This window comes from Solanum lycopersicum, chromosome 3 (genome assembly GCF_036512215.1).
Source record: "Solanum lycopersicum chromosome 3, SLM_r2.1".
Taxonomy (NCBI): domain Eukaryota; kingdom Viridiplantae; phylum Streptophyta; class Magnoliopsida; order Solanales; family Solanaceae; genus Solanum; species Solanum lycopersicum.
Genome location: NC_090802.1, coordinates 61,823,033 through 61,837,635, shown reverse-complemented (window position 1 = coordinate 61,837,635; position 14,603 = coordinate 61,823,033). Strand labels below are relative to the sequence as shown.

At 31.6% G+C, this 14,603-nt stretch overlaps 1 long non-coding RNA gene across 2 annotated transcripts; it reads left to right on the top strand.

Moving 5' to 3' along the window:
- Positions 1-3,655: 3,655 nt before the first annotated feature.
- On the top strand, positions 3,656-13,620 carry LOC101267982 (uncharacterized). 2 transcript variants are annotated; one of them, XR_011220121.1, is made up of 7 exons: positions 3,656-3,795; positions 6,633-6,705; positions 7,015-7,063; positions 7,153-7,192; positions 7,272-7,357; positions 12,851-13,162; positions 13,268-13,620. It is a non-coding gene; the product is annotated as an uncharacterized lncRNA (long non-coding RNA). The 2 variants fall into 2 exon arrangements; XR_011220120.1 differs by having other exon boundaries at positions 7,272-7,396.
- The last annotated feature ends 983 nt before the right edge of the window (positions 13,621-14,603 follow it).

The window sequence follows — 14,603 nt, the reverse complement described above, 5'->3', positions numbered from 1 at the left end:
CTAATCTTAAAACGCCTAAATAAAGTGTATTATAAGGAATAGTCTCTTGAGGTGTATATATAGGTGAAAGTGTGTGTATTGTATATAGAAAAAATGATTAAAAAAAAAAAGAGAACAACAAAATGTATAGTCGGATAGTATAAAAAGTAAATAATTAATTGCATTATGTCGTTTAGCTGTAGACATGTCAAATAGTCAAGTCAAAATTGAAGAAAAAATTGATTTGTGATTTGTCTACGTTAATTTAAGATTGAAAAAAATCTTTGACCACTCTTGACTATTTTTTGTATTAAAAAATAAAATAAATCAAAATAAAGTCAAATCAAACCAACATAATACGTATACAATACTCTATCTCTCTCACACAAACACGTGCGTGCACGCAGGCAGCACACACACCCACACTCACAATATAAATATATAGAGAGATATAATTTACTTTAAATAACGATTAGGAACACATAAACAAAGAAAAAAGATCAAGACCATACCTTAAAAGTTGTATTAAAAATATAAAATAAATCAAACTGAAGTCAAATCAAATCGGCATAATACATATATAATACCCTATCTCTCCCACACACACGTGCGCGTGCGCACACAGCACGCACGCCCACACTCACTATATCAATATATAGAGAGAGATAATTTACTTAAAATAAACATTAAAAACACATAAACAAAGAAAAAAGATAAAGATCATACCTTAAAAGTTGTAGTTAAAATAAAGATTAAGAACACATAAATGAAGAAAAAGATAGAAGTCATACCTTAAAACTTGAATCCTTAATGTCAACACGCCTAAATCAAGTTTATTACAATAAATAATCTCTCCAAGTGTGTGTGAATATCACTGTGTGTACGCACGCGTATTTTGTAAAAAAATTAATTGTATTAGGTCGTTTGGCAATATAAATGTCAATTACTAAAGTCAAATCGAAGAAGAAAAAAAAAACTGATTGTGCTTTAACTAGGTTGATTTAATTAATGTTGAGAAAAATTTCGTCCACTCTTCATTATTTTTTGTTTTAACAAAAAATTAAATTAAACTAAACTCAAATCAAATCGATATAATGCATATATAGTACACTTTCTCTCACACACACAAACACATTGTGTGTATTGTGTATAGAGAAAAGAATAAAAAGAGGGGAAAATGTAGAACTAGTAATCATAAAGTATTAGCACATTATATAAATATTAAATAATTAATTGTAATATGTCATCTACCGTATACAAGTCAAACGGTCAAGGCAAGCTGAAGAAAAACACTTTGTTATTTGACTAGATTGATTAGTGTTGACAAAGTTCATCGGTCACTCTTGATTATTTTTTTATTAACAAAACATTATTTTTATATATATAATTTAAGCATCTAGACAACTCCTATAACAATAGTTTAACTTTTCACCTATATAGCAATAGAGTTTTTACAAAACAAAAGAAACATATCCAATAGAATAAAATAAATGAATTAAAAAAGAAAACAATACAAATTCCAATTGATAAATAAGATCGCATTCCTTAAATTTCTTCCATTTTGTTGTTTACCTTCCGCAATCTCCCAATAATTAATTAATGTTGCTCTCTTATAACCTTAAAACAAGTATTGTAACTGAAATGGAACTCTCTATCTTCTTTGATAATTGTTTCAATGATTTAATATAAGAATATATCATTTTTAATTTAACACGATAAAAGATGGGGTGTAACGAATATGTATCTTTTTTTTTATGAGTTTGATTGCTAAAATATATAGTTTGATTTTATTTGTTTTAAGATTTTTTGTTGTTTTTGTTGCTTGGATTTATATGTAAATTGATGTATTAACCATTAATTTTTTTGCTTGAATAAGAGCCTGTTTGGCTCAGCTTAAAAGCTGGTCAAACTGACTTAAAAGCTGGTTTTTGACTTATTTAGTTGTTTGACAATCCTCAAAATAACTTATTTTAAGTTAAAAAAAAAACTTATTTTAAGCCAAAAGTTAAAAGTTGGGGTAGGGGTGCTTTTTTTCCCACCTTATAAGCTGTTTTAAGTTGACCACATTTTTACCTTTTTACCCTTGATATTTTTATACAATCTCCAAATTACCCAAATAACCCTAATATCTCTTTCTTCTATTTTCCCCTTTTCACATGTGGACGATAGACAATTACTATTACTAATAAATGAAAATAAAATAAATCTTAAATCTTTCAAGTGATCTATTCAAATTATATATTATTAAAATATAAAATAAGTTGCACATATAACTTAAATAAAAATTTATATTCCTCTTATAAATAATTTGTGATAATAAAGAAATTGTGAATGATAGACTACTATTATTACCTATGGATGAAACTAAAATAAAATCTTAAATCTTTCTTTGATCTATTCAAATTATATATCTTTAAAATCTATAATAAGTTTATATTCCTCTTATAAATAATTTGTGATGAAAAATAAATATGCGAATGATAGTAAAATATAATTATATATGACTGTAAAATATAAATTAATTAACTTTTATTATGTTAAAGACTTTTAAGGGTGTTTCAGACATTTGATTTAAAAAGCTGTTTATCAGCACTTATTTGTCAAACACATCAACAACTTTTTTTTTTAACTTCAGCACTTTTATCCAAACGCTGCTTATTTTAAAAATAAGTTTCAGCACTTTCAAAAGTACTTTTTTAAAGCTGCTTTTACTAAGCCCATCCAAACGGGGCCTAAAGAAACTCAATGCATCCCGACTAAGTTCTCACAAACGTGCACTTTCCTTGTGCATCAAAATGCTTCACCAATATGAATAGGTTTTACATAATGATAGGTTGGTTATATACTCTAATGCGTCTTCCTTCTTCGAGCCTTTTGGTATGTATTACCCCCTAACCATAGATCACATCCATAAGATAAGAAACTCAATTTCATACTGCTGCTGAGTCGAAAAAAATTCAATAGTATTTGTATCAAATCAATAAGGATTGTTTAGTGGTAGAAATCATATTAATTAGATGATACATTTTCATTCTCAATATATTATTAGCATCCAAATCTAAAATCATAATTTTTAAAAAAGAGAGGAGAAACTACATAAATGGGCTAACTACATATTCATATCCTAATTCAAAATAATTCAAGAAATACTTATTTTCTTAGTTTCTTTTACAATTTATACCTCTCATTCATTAAGGTTGATAATTTTTATATAACCGATATTAAATCAGTATATATAAATATATAGTTATAGTATTATTATGGTTTCATCTTCGTTCATTAGTCAATGATACTATATATGTACAATATACTATAACTTGTCAAAAGTTATAAAAAAAATACAATAACTATACAATATATCTTATGTATATATGAGCTACACACAAACTATACGTTAGAATATACTCAAAAAATTGAATAATTACTTAATTATACATATAATATATAATAATTATTCACTTTCAAACAACTTAAAATCACCTCTTATTATTTCAAATATTAAATGTGAAATCTTCTTAGTATTTTAAATCATTAGAAATATAATTCGCCCGAAATAATTTACACATCAAAAGTGAAAGAGGAGGAGCAACAAGAAGCAGAAGAAGACAAAAACACGCCAAAATTTGTAAATTAAAAGTAGCATTAATATATTCGTTGTCTTAACCTAATTCGGCCTCCATTTTTCTAAATGGAAAAAGTAAATATCGTGTACGCCGTACAGGACTTCTTCGGATTTTTTTTTTGTGTTCGGCGCGCCGCCGTTGCCCTCCGGTGCAAAAGGGATTACGTATACACAGCATTCATCGGCCTCTCATGGTATAACTATTTGTTTTTTTTCTTTCTCATAGCTAATGTTTATGTGATTCTGTTTTTTTTTTTTAAAGTTTATGTTAAAGAGTTCATTCTTTTCAGGATGATGACTAGCGTAAAGTGTTGGGATTAAGCGTTTTTTAGTATTTTTTCTGAAGGATGTGTTTCATTTAATGGATGAAAAGCTCGAATTTCTGATTCTCGGATTTTTATGAAATGGGAAATGAGTAAATGGAAATTAAAAATTTCCTGGGTTTATCATTTGTATAGTTGTGGCTGAAAATGGGTAAAAGAATTGTTTTTTTTTGGGGGGGGGTTATGACTTGCAAAAGTCAATTTGATAGAGGTTTATATGTGTAATCTAGATATATCCATGTTTGGCGTAATTGGTAAAGTTGTTGTCACGTGACATAGAGGTTACGGGTTCGAGCGGTAGAAACAACTTCTTATAGTCCATAGGACTCCACGCATACAGAAACTTAGTGCACTCGGGTGTGTTTTGTCAAAGGAATTTCAGTGCTTAGAAAAAATCCTCTGTATTAACACATTCTGTATGTATTACACAAGTTTCGATCCCTGACAACATGCCCCTCACTACACTTCAATAAGTATCTTCCTTCAGTCTCCCAACACTTCATAGTCTTACTGTATCAGTGGTATTATTGATCGAGCCTTGCAATTCTTGCTCATCACTTACAGAATTCAATAGAAATTGGAACTTATGATTGCTTTAAGTCTTACTGTATGAGTGGTATTCTTGCTCAAGCCTTGCAATTCTTGCTTATCACTTACGGAATTCAATAGAAATGGAAACTTATGATTGCTTTAAGCTCAATTGCACGATCAAAGTGTAGAATGAACATTTAACTTCTTAAATTTCATGATAGGTACGTAGAATTGAAAGATAATAAATCTCATAAAATTGTGAGCAATTCATTAAGTGAAAACTTAAAATATAAAAATCGATAACGTCATAAAAGAAGCAATGGAAGGCTACATTAGAAATTTTACTAAATAAAACATGACATGAGTATGGTGTTTGTACAACTTCTAAGTCACACACAGGTCTAGGCCTTGACTATACCCAAAAATATACAAAATGTCACTTCATAAGCAAATATGCCTCAATGATAAATAGGGTTCTCCCAAACCAACAGAATGAGTGGAGTGTCTAGCAAACATCAGTGCCATCCTGAGAATCCAAACATGCATCACAAAAAGATGCAGTTCTTGGACAAAAGAGAAGTGAATAAGTGAGTAAATGTGAAATAGTACTTACAATCTTACATGATGAGGTGAAATATTTGGTAGCTTTGACCAGCTTGCTAAATGAATTGCTATGGTTAGCAGTCTTTGATGGATAAGATATTCATCTTTCAAAAGTTGTTATATTTTAGATGTAAGATGTAAGGGATGGCATGTTGCACATACTGCGAATAGGCAGTATTAACTTCTAAAGTTCTCAACTCTCATGTAAGTTTGTCTAGTATGTTTTCCTTTTATAAGAAGCTTGAATTCAGTACAAGTGCTATCATAATATCTTCTACATCGTCTAGATTCAAGGGACAGATTAAGAGTAAACCTTGATTTTCTCAAAATATTGTTCTTTTCCTTCATCAACAATATGGCACTACAGTTCTGGATTTGATTGTCAAACAATGTATAGTGATCTATGATGTAAATCATTGTTCCATAACTATTAGCAACTTCAATTTTATCTCCATTAGGAAATAGTAATCAATACACTGCTGTTCGTTTGGTGCTTTTTCCTAATTATTTTGGGTGTAGTTCAATTGTCCCAATTCCTACAATTGGTTGTCTTTGTTGTTCTGAAACCCCCGTTTCCTGGCGAAAAAAAGATGTAGGGGAGAATGTTAATAAATGAGAGCCTTGACGCTAGTTTTTTACCGATGTTGGTATCTTTGAAGACAAATCCGTTGTGCACAATGGTTACCTACATAGAATGAGTATACAGATAAACAATATTCTGACAAAAGAGAAGCATATCAAATTTCTTATTATGTATTTACAATAGCAGGAAGAAAATTAGCATTATACCCTGGTCTTTTACTATCCATTACCTCCTTAAAATGTTTCTTAAGGATGGCTACTGTGTTATTTCCGTCTAGACGAGATGTAACCAGAGAACATTCTAGGAAATAATTTGTTCGGAGGATACCTGAAATGCAATCAATGCATTTGATATGATCTGTTACAAATATAAGCATGTGAGGTTAACAAAGATGAAAACATGATTTTGCTGGTTATGATTTACCTGTGTAATTAATGATATTTTGCAACTGATTTTTACACTGTTATTAGTACAAAAATGTTGACGTGCACCATTATGTTCTGTCTCTCTCTCTCTATAATTTTAACATGAAAGTGCAGTCTGGCGATCTGAAAGCCATGACTCTCTGGTCCATACTTGCTTCATCACCTAGTGTCATATCTAATATGTACTTGTAAACCTCAAACATTGTCCCGATCCCAAATCCCTTCTTTTTTAGTTGACTTGCCATTTCTAAGGGATAAGTTGATCTTTTAACACAAGGGGTTGCTCCTCGTTAAGGAAATTGCTAGTGAAATATCAGCTATGCTTCCCTTTTATGGAATGTTAAGTAGGGATGAGAAGTGGAATAGAACTTTAAAAGGCCTAAATGGAAGTGATATTAACTCTTAGGGAGAATAAGGACCTCTTCATGTTTTCTAATCCAGCTGGCATTCTTGACTACCGGATCCTAATGGTATTGGATATTGGGTTCCGCCTAGATGATACATTGATTCTTTCAATAGTATGATTTGACATTTAGTCCTAAATTCTGCTTTTCTCTTCCTTTCAGATATTGTGTGCTGCGCTGTTGTGAGGATGCACTAGTGGATTGGTGGTTGTAAAATTGTGATATTGGCAAGGGGGTAAGTATTCATCTAGAATATGAGTCTCATGAGGGATACACGTTACATGCCTCTGCAAAGATATATTGTGCAACCAAGAATCATAGCAAGTTTATCTACTTTTGCTTGACCCAAAATACCCAAATGTTGTTCACCTCCTACGTGTCTTTTACCCCATTTTCTTCAAACCCATTTTTTTGCCAACTTTTGAAGTTCATAGAATTTGAAGCTTCAGTAGATGTGTCTGATGTGTACTTAAACTGCTACGCAGTGTCTTCTACATTTGCTTGATTGTGTTTATGTATCTAATTACTCAATTCTTATGGGCAGCTGTGGACATTTTTCGGAGGGACAAGAAAATTACTGCCAGTGTGCTTGGGTTTGCCACTTCACTTTGGGTGCTTTTTTAGTTGCATCAGAACCATTTGCTTACGTTTGTTTGCCATATACTGATCCTTGCATTGGCAGTCCTTTTCCTTTGGTCCGATGCATCCACCTTCATCAACAAGTAAGTATACTCTTTAACTTCCTTAGTAATTTGTCTATCCAGATATACCTTAGGATTCACCTTGAAATATATGCACCAGATCTCCACCCCAAATTCCAGATGTCATTCTGCCTGAAGACATTGTCCTGGGTGTTGCTGCTGCAGTCAGGACTGAAATAGACAAAGGTCTTGAAAATAATTTCTGTTGCTGCTGTACTCAGGACTGTATGTTATCATGTCCTTCTTGTTAATATTATCTTCCAAAATAATTTCTGCTACACCATGATATCTGTAAAGCTTTCATTGCTAAATTTATTTAATTTTTACTTCCATCCAATTAATGTAGTCTATTTTTTTTGTCCGGGTGGTTTTACGGAGTCCCGATGCCCAAAATGAGATAAAATAATGAATGCACATTGATTACTAACATAGGTTAACATAGGGCAAACTGAGCTCCAAATATGTTCAAATTCAACTCATCTCAAATTTCTAATGCTAGCCTTTTGAATGACCCATATTTGCGAGTAGTTAGTTGTGTCATTATTCTTTTATATGTAATTTCCCTATTGATAAGTAAAGAAACATATATGATACTTTTTAGTTGATAACATAGTTTTGGTTCTCGAAGCAGTGTTAAAGAAAGCGAGATGCGAGCCTTCTACGCTTCACAGACTAGAATGAGTATGTGAGCGCTTCATTGCTTAAAGCGTGAAGCGGAACCTTATCGCTTTTTTTCGCTTCACGCCTCTCAAAACACAGTCTTTAAGGGATGACCTAGTTGATAAGGCATAGGAGTTACAAATTGGAGATTCCAGGTTTGAATCCCAGCTGCAACACATGGTGCACCCATCTAGTCTAGTCTTGGTGGGCAGCACTACGTTATCAATATGTGCCATGGACTCCAATACTTGCTTTGTTTCCATTTTTGTAGTATGGTGTTGAATAATTCTCTCAGGTTACCTTGTGACTTCTTTGGTGCGAGGAAGTTAGACTTTTGCATATTAGTTTAATAATTTCCCTTGTGGGATGGACAAATTGACCAAATAATTAGTTAGGGTGCATGCAAGCTCTAGGGACACCATTAGTATCACTTAAAAAATGAACTGGGCACTGTAGAATATATGTCCAACTATGGAGAAGAGTTCTAGTCATACATAGTTGTGAGTTGTGACATAATGATAAATAATGCTAGTGAGACAATAAATAACTTGATCCCCATTATGTATAAATTCCTTGATGACTTAAAGTTACTATCACTATAGATAAATGTATTATGTCACCTTATGTTTCAAGTATAGGAAATAAGTACATGTAGGTAAGTAGGTTATATGGGAGCTATGCATTGTTTATTTTTTAAATATTTCAGTTTTGCGACTCAATGATATGTAGTGTGCAAAACAATTTTTACCTCCATGTGGAACTTTCTTTGAATGTTCTTTTCTAAGAAATTGCTTCATGGTTGTTTCATGTATCTTTGAAACTCGAATGTCTTTTGTTATACGTTAAAAAGCAAAAGTTTCCTTAAATTATTCTACATATTACATATATATTATAGATGGTTTTTACTTGAAGAATTTGCACTACTCAACAAGATTGCAAGTTCTATTCTCTACATTTATTAGTCTTTCTGTTCTTTGCATTTTAGGGGAAGTTTTGACATCTTAGATGCTTTGGAACTCACACATGAGATATTCAATAATTGTATCTGGGTTCAACCTCTTTTCAGAGTTAGATGTAAAGTATATGAGTTTTCTAAGCTATTGTCTAATACTATTGAATATGAACTAGTTTTACATGAGTTTATTTGGGCAAAGTCTATTCAACAATCGTTGTCCGGATAAAGAAGACATATGGCTGTATATCCTTGCAAGTGAGAGAGAAAAGTTGGTTTTTGGCTTATATATCTATTCGAAATTGGATAGGGTTGCAAAGTATAAGTGCACCCTTGCCTAGGAATTTTTTAATAGAAATTGATTTGCATTTACTATTTTATGTAGGTTTGAAATATATATATTTCTAATGAAGTTTATGTGTATCAAAGATTTGGTGATGAGAATGTTTAACATCATTTATAAGCGTTCTCATTACTAGATCTTTGTTACGCATGAACTTCACTGGAGCAGTATTTATCTCAAGACCGACATATAATGGAAAATGCAAATAAATTTCTAGTTAAAACATTCTCGGGCAATGGCGGATTTCAACTTTGCAATCCTTGCCTCTTTACGAATGTATATTTAAGGTAGAAGCTAACCTCTATCTATCTCCCAGTTGGAATGAATACAATCTTGTATCTTCTTTACCCGAACAATGGTTGTTGAATAGACTAGCTCAGATATTTCAGAGCAGAACTAGTTCAAATTTAAGAGTATGAGGCAATAATTCTAGGAGCTCATACACCTTACGTCTAACTTTGAAAGGAGGATGCGCTTGGATGCAATTATTGAGCATCCTAAGTGCAAATTCCAGAGCACATGAGATATGAAAACTTCCCCTGAAATACAAAGAGATTGACTATTAATTACAAAAAAGTTGTATTCTTTTTGAATGCTGCCAGTCCCTCCCTCAAATTTAAGTAAGATCATCAATATTTTTATGTAGCTTGTAGAATTATCAAAGGTGTTACTCTTATACCTTAGCCACTAGACCATCTCCTTGGGAAACAACATTTTGTTGTGAACCAAAAATGTATTATAAATTTATTTGTACTTGTCAATAAAGAGATTACAAAGATTGGGAGGTTAGTACTTTGTCAAAAATAAAAGAAGATGATGAGGTTCGTAAGTGAGCTGACTACTGGCAAAGGTGAGCTTAATTTGAGTTAGTAATAAGTGTACTTGATAAAGTGTATAACATACTTCCAGGAATGAGCTTGGAGTAGGAGCAAAAGTGGGTTCATCATTCCACTCACTTTCACGACATTGGGACTCCTATGCTCTAAATGTTTTTTTGCTAAGAAATTGCTTCATGGCTCTTTCTTTTATTTTTTGAAACAAGATTGCAAGTTGTATTCTCTACAATTATTAGTCTTTCTGTTCTTTGCATTTTAGGGGAAGTTTTGACATCTTAGATGCTTTGGAACTCACACATGAGATATTCAATAATTGTATCTGGGTTCAACCTCTTTTCAGAGTTAGATGTAAAGTATATGAGTTTTCTAGGCTATTGTCTAATACTATTGAATATGAACTAGTTTTGCATGAGTTTATTTGGGCAAAGTCTATTCAACAATCTTTGTCCGGATAAAGAAGACATATGACTGTATCTCCTTGCAAGTGAGAGAGAAAAGTTGGTTTTTGGCTTATATATCTATTCGAAATTGGATAGGGTTGCAAAGTATAAGTGCACCCTTGCCTAGGAATTTTTTAATAGAAATTGATTTGCATTTACTATTTTATGTAGGTTTGAGATATATATATTTCTAATGAAGTTTATGTGTATCAAAGATTTGGTGATGAGAATGTTTAACATCATTTATAAGCGTTCTCATTACTAGATCTTTGTTACGCATGAACTTCACTAGAGTAGTATTTATCTCAAGACCGACATATAATGGAAAATGCAAATAAATTTCTAGTTAAAACATTCTCGGGCAATGGCGGATTTCAACTTTGCAATCCTTGCCTCTTTACGAATGTATATTTAAGGTAGAAGCTTACCTCTATCTATCTCCCAGTTGGAATGAATACAATCTTGTATCTTCTTTACCCGAACAATGGTTGTTGAATAGACTAGCTCAGATATTTCAGAGCAGAACTAGTTCAAATTTAAGAGTATGAGGCAATAATTCTAGGAGCTCATACACCTTACGTCTAACTTTGAAAGGAGGATGCGCTTGGATGCAATTATTGAGCATCCTAAGTGCAAATTCCAGAGCACATGAGATATGAAAACTTCCCCTGAAATACAAAGAGATTGACTATTAATTACAAAAAAGTTGTATTCTTTTTGAATGCTGCCAGTCCCTCCCTCAAATTTAAGTAAGATCATCAATATTTTTATGTAGCTTGTAGAATTATCAGAGGTGTTACTCTTATACCTTAGCCACTAGACCATCTCCTTGGGAAACAACATTTTGTTGTGAACCAAAAAAGTATTATAAATTTATTCGTACTTGTCAATAAAGAGATTACAAAGATTGGGAGGTTTAGTACTTTGTCAAAAATAAAAGAAGATGATGAGGTTCATAAGTCAGCTGACTACTGGCAAAGGTGAGCTTAATTTGAGTTAGTAATAAGTGTACTTGATAAAGTGTATAACATACTTCCAGGAATGAGCTTGGAGTAGGAGCGAAAGTGGGTTCATCATTCCACTCGCTTTGGAGGCATTGGGACTCCTATGCTCTAGAATGGTAGAACTACAAGGACCTAACAAGCAGGCTACATCCATTGGATGGAAGTACATGAGTAAATAAAATTTGCTAGAAAAGATTTGCAAATGTTGATGGTCTAAGGAGATCATTATTTCGAAAGACAAATATCAACTCTAGATATATCAATGACATTATTAGACTATGATAGAAAATCAATTTTTGGATGAATGAAGGTAAAAGAATAGTATATATTTGAACAAATGATGAATACAAGAAATGTTGGTGAAAATTCACCTTTAGATGATTATACTTGTTTTATGCTCGGTTCAGTTTTCTGTCTTTTGGGAAATTGTGAGGTTTCATATATATATATGAACAAAAAACATATTCATTCTTTTGTTTATTTTTTTTTTTAGGAAACTCATGCCCCAACAAAAAATGTGTAAAATCAAAATGAATATATGTATACATGGTTAAGCTAATCAAGTAAGGTAATTTTTTAAAAAAAAAATTGAAATTGAGGGTTTAAATTATATCCAAACAAAATATATTCAAATTCTAAATATTTTTTAGAAAAAATACTACTCCAACTTTCAAATAAAGTAATTTTTTTATTTAATAACTAAACACCTACGTAATTTCACTAAATTTCCAGCATTTATGTACATTGTATAAAATGTGAATTTTGTATATATAGTATATACCCCGCAATATTTTACTTAAGAAAATCTCTAAATAGTTGGATCTAATATATTTGAAATGATTTTTTTACATAATCTTTCTACTGTATGAATGTTTCAAAACTTATGTTTTGGTGTAGGTCAATTTACTTGATGATGCAAAAAATATACTCTAAACTAACAACACACGAAATTTAAATTCAAGATTCATTTCCTATCCATTTCCTTATTCTTTGTAGGTACTTTTTATCTTTTTGTCGTGGCCAAGATGTGAGCAAATTAATAAAATATTTTTTTTTTGGTTCAATCAGTTTCTTAACAAAAGTAGGCTGAAGGATGATTCTTGTTATTTTTTGGATAATATAAGGATATTTTTTGCTCAGTTAGATAATATAAAGATGTACGTTAGATTTGAGTCATAGTTTAGTTAAAAACTCTAAGAAATATCATGTCAGATTTTAGAGAATCTTAATGCTACCAAATATGTCGAGAAAGCTGGGTTTAGCATGGCTGAGTTAAATGAGATGGAGCATCTGTGTAATAGCTTGGGTCACCTAGATGTATCTTATTCTTGAGACTGGCTGCACTAAACAAACTGCACACTAGGGATAGATTGCTGAAATGGGGAATGGTTGTGGATCCTATCTGTCCTTTCAGAACTCTCATCTTTTTTTTTTGCTTGTACAGTCTCTGCTCACATATGGCAAAAACTCCTCATATGCTACAGATAAGAGCAGTAGAGTTGAAGTTTACAGGATGATACTTGCAGCCACTATTTACCGTCTGTGGAGGGAAAGGAACATGAGAGTCTTCCAGCATCAACAAAAAACCAGTAGAGCTACTCACTAAGCTGATTATCCGACAAGTTCATGCTAGATGTAGTAGACATCTTAGGTGGCTAGTTGATTAGAGACTCGTAATTTCTACCCTACTTAGAAGGACAGGAATATTCCGTGTACGTGCCGTACTCTATGCAGTAGTTACCTCTGATGCTGTGAGGTTAGGAAAGGCTTGTAGCTTGCTGAAGTGATGCAGCATCACTCAGTTTTTTTCTTTTCCTGTATTCCAATGTTCATTTTGGTTTATAAAATTGTTTGGTTACAGGGTTCACAAAGAACATATAGATGTGGTACAAGGTGATGAAGCAAGAATGGATATCAGAGTCATGGCTTTCAGCTCGCTTAACTGATCGTCCACCCTTTAATGCTAAAAAAGCATAGAGAGAACTTACCAATGCACGTCAACATCTTTGCAGCAATGGCAGGTAATAATGCTATTTAGAAACTTATATCATCGCACAGTTCGTATAGAAAACAAAAGAAATCTAGAAGACCAGTTTTCTTCCTGCCATTATAAATAAATGATGAACAATTTGATTTGCTTCTCTTTTGCATAATCAAAATATTGTTCATCTGTATACTTTTTTTTCTATATAAATTTGTTGTTTTGTTCTTTAATCTTATACCATTAGACAATTTACCCAATTATTAATACCCTCCCAAACATCTTCTTTTGGATTTGAAAGGAGATTTTAGAGAGACAACCTATCATAGAGCATAAACTGTTGATAGTGCAGTATGGCTTGAGTAAAATAAAACCCCAATCGTAGTGCTATGTATTGATGTTAAATTATTAGTGGAGTGTTTCGTATAAAACTAAGTAATAGTAGATATTTAAAACTACTCTGATTGGTCCATATTTGCCTTTTCTTAAAGTGTTAAACACCTTTTAGAAATAATTATGATGTCCGGACGAACTTGGATAACTTTGTTCAATCTCTATTTTTAAGAAAGATTAAATCGTATAATAATATAAAATAGTAATATAATAATAATTAAAAAAAATAATTATGATGTCCGGATGAACTTGGATAACTCTGTTCAATGTCCATTTTTAAGAAAGATTAAATCAAATAATAATATAAAATAGTAATAATAATAAATTTTTTTTAAAAAAAACGCATGCTTAACCCAATCTAATTATCCCAAAAAGAATGGCATTTTTTGCCATAGAAAAAGAGACCAAGGAAGAGGCATTGATCGCATGAACATTGCTGCAGTTAAAACAAATACTTCAGCCATTTTAATTTTTTTGATTTATTATTATTGTTAGCTCCTTAAAAATGTTATTTATTTTGTTTATTTTTACTACTTTTAAATTTTAATAAGTATTATGATACTTTCAATACTATCGGCTTTTTCTTCTTTCTTTTACTTTTTTTAGACTCTCCATCACCTGTCAAAATTAGACAAACAGCAATTGTAACCTGGAAATTGTATATCATACTCTTCCATCTCAATTCATATAACATCTTTTTTTTCATGTCTTTTTCAAATTGGTAATGTTAACAACATACCGTCGAATCTCACGAGTAGGATTTTGGGAGGGTAGAGTGTATACAAATTTTATCACATTCATAAAACAGAGAGATTATTTTCAA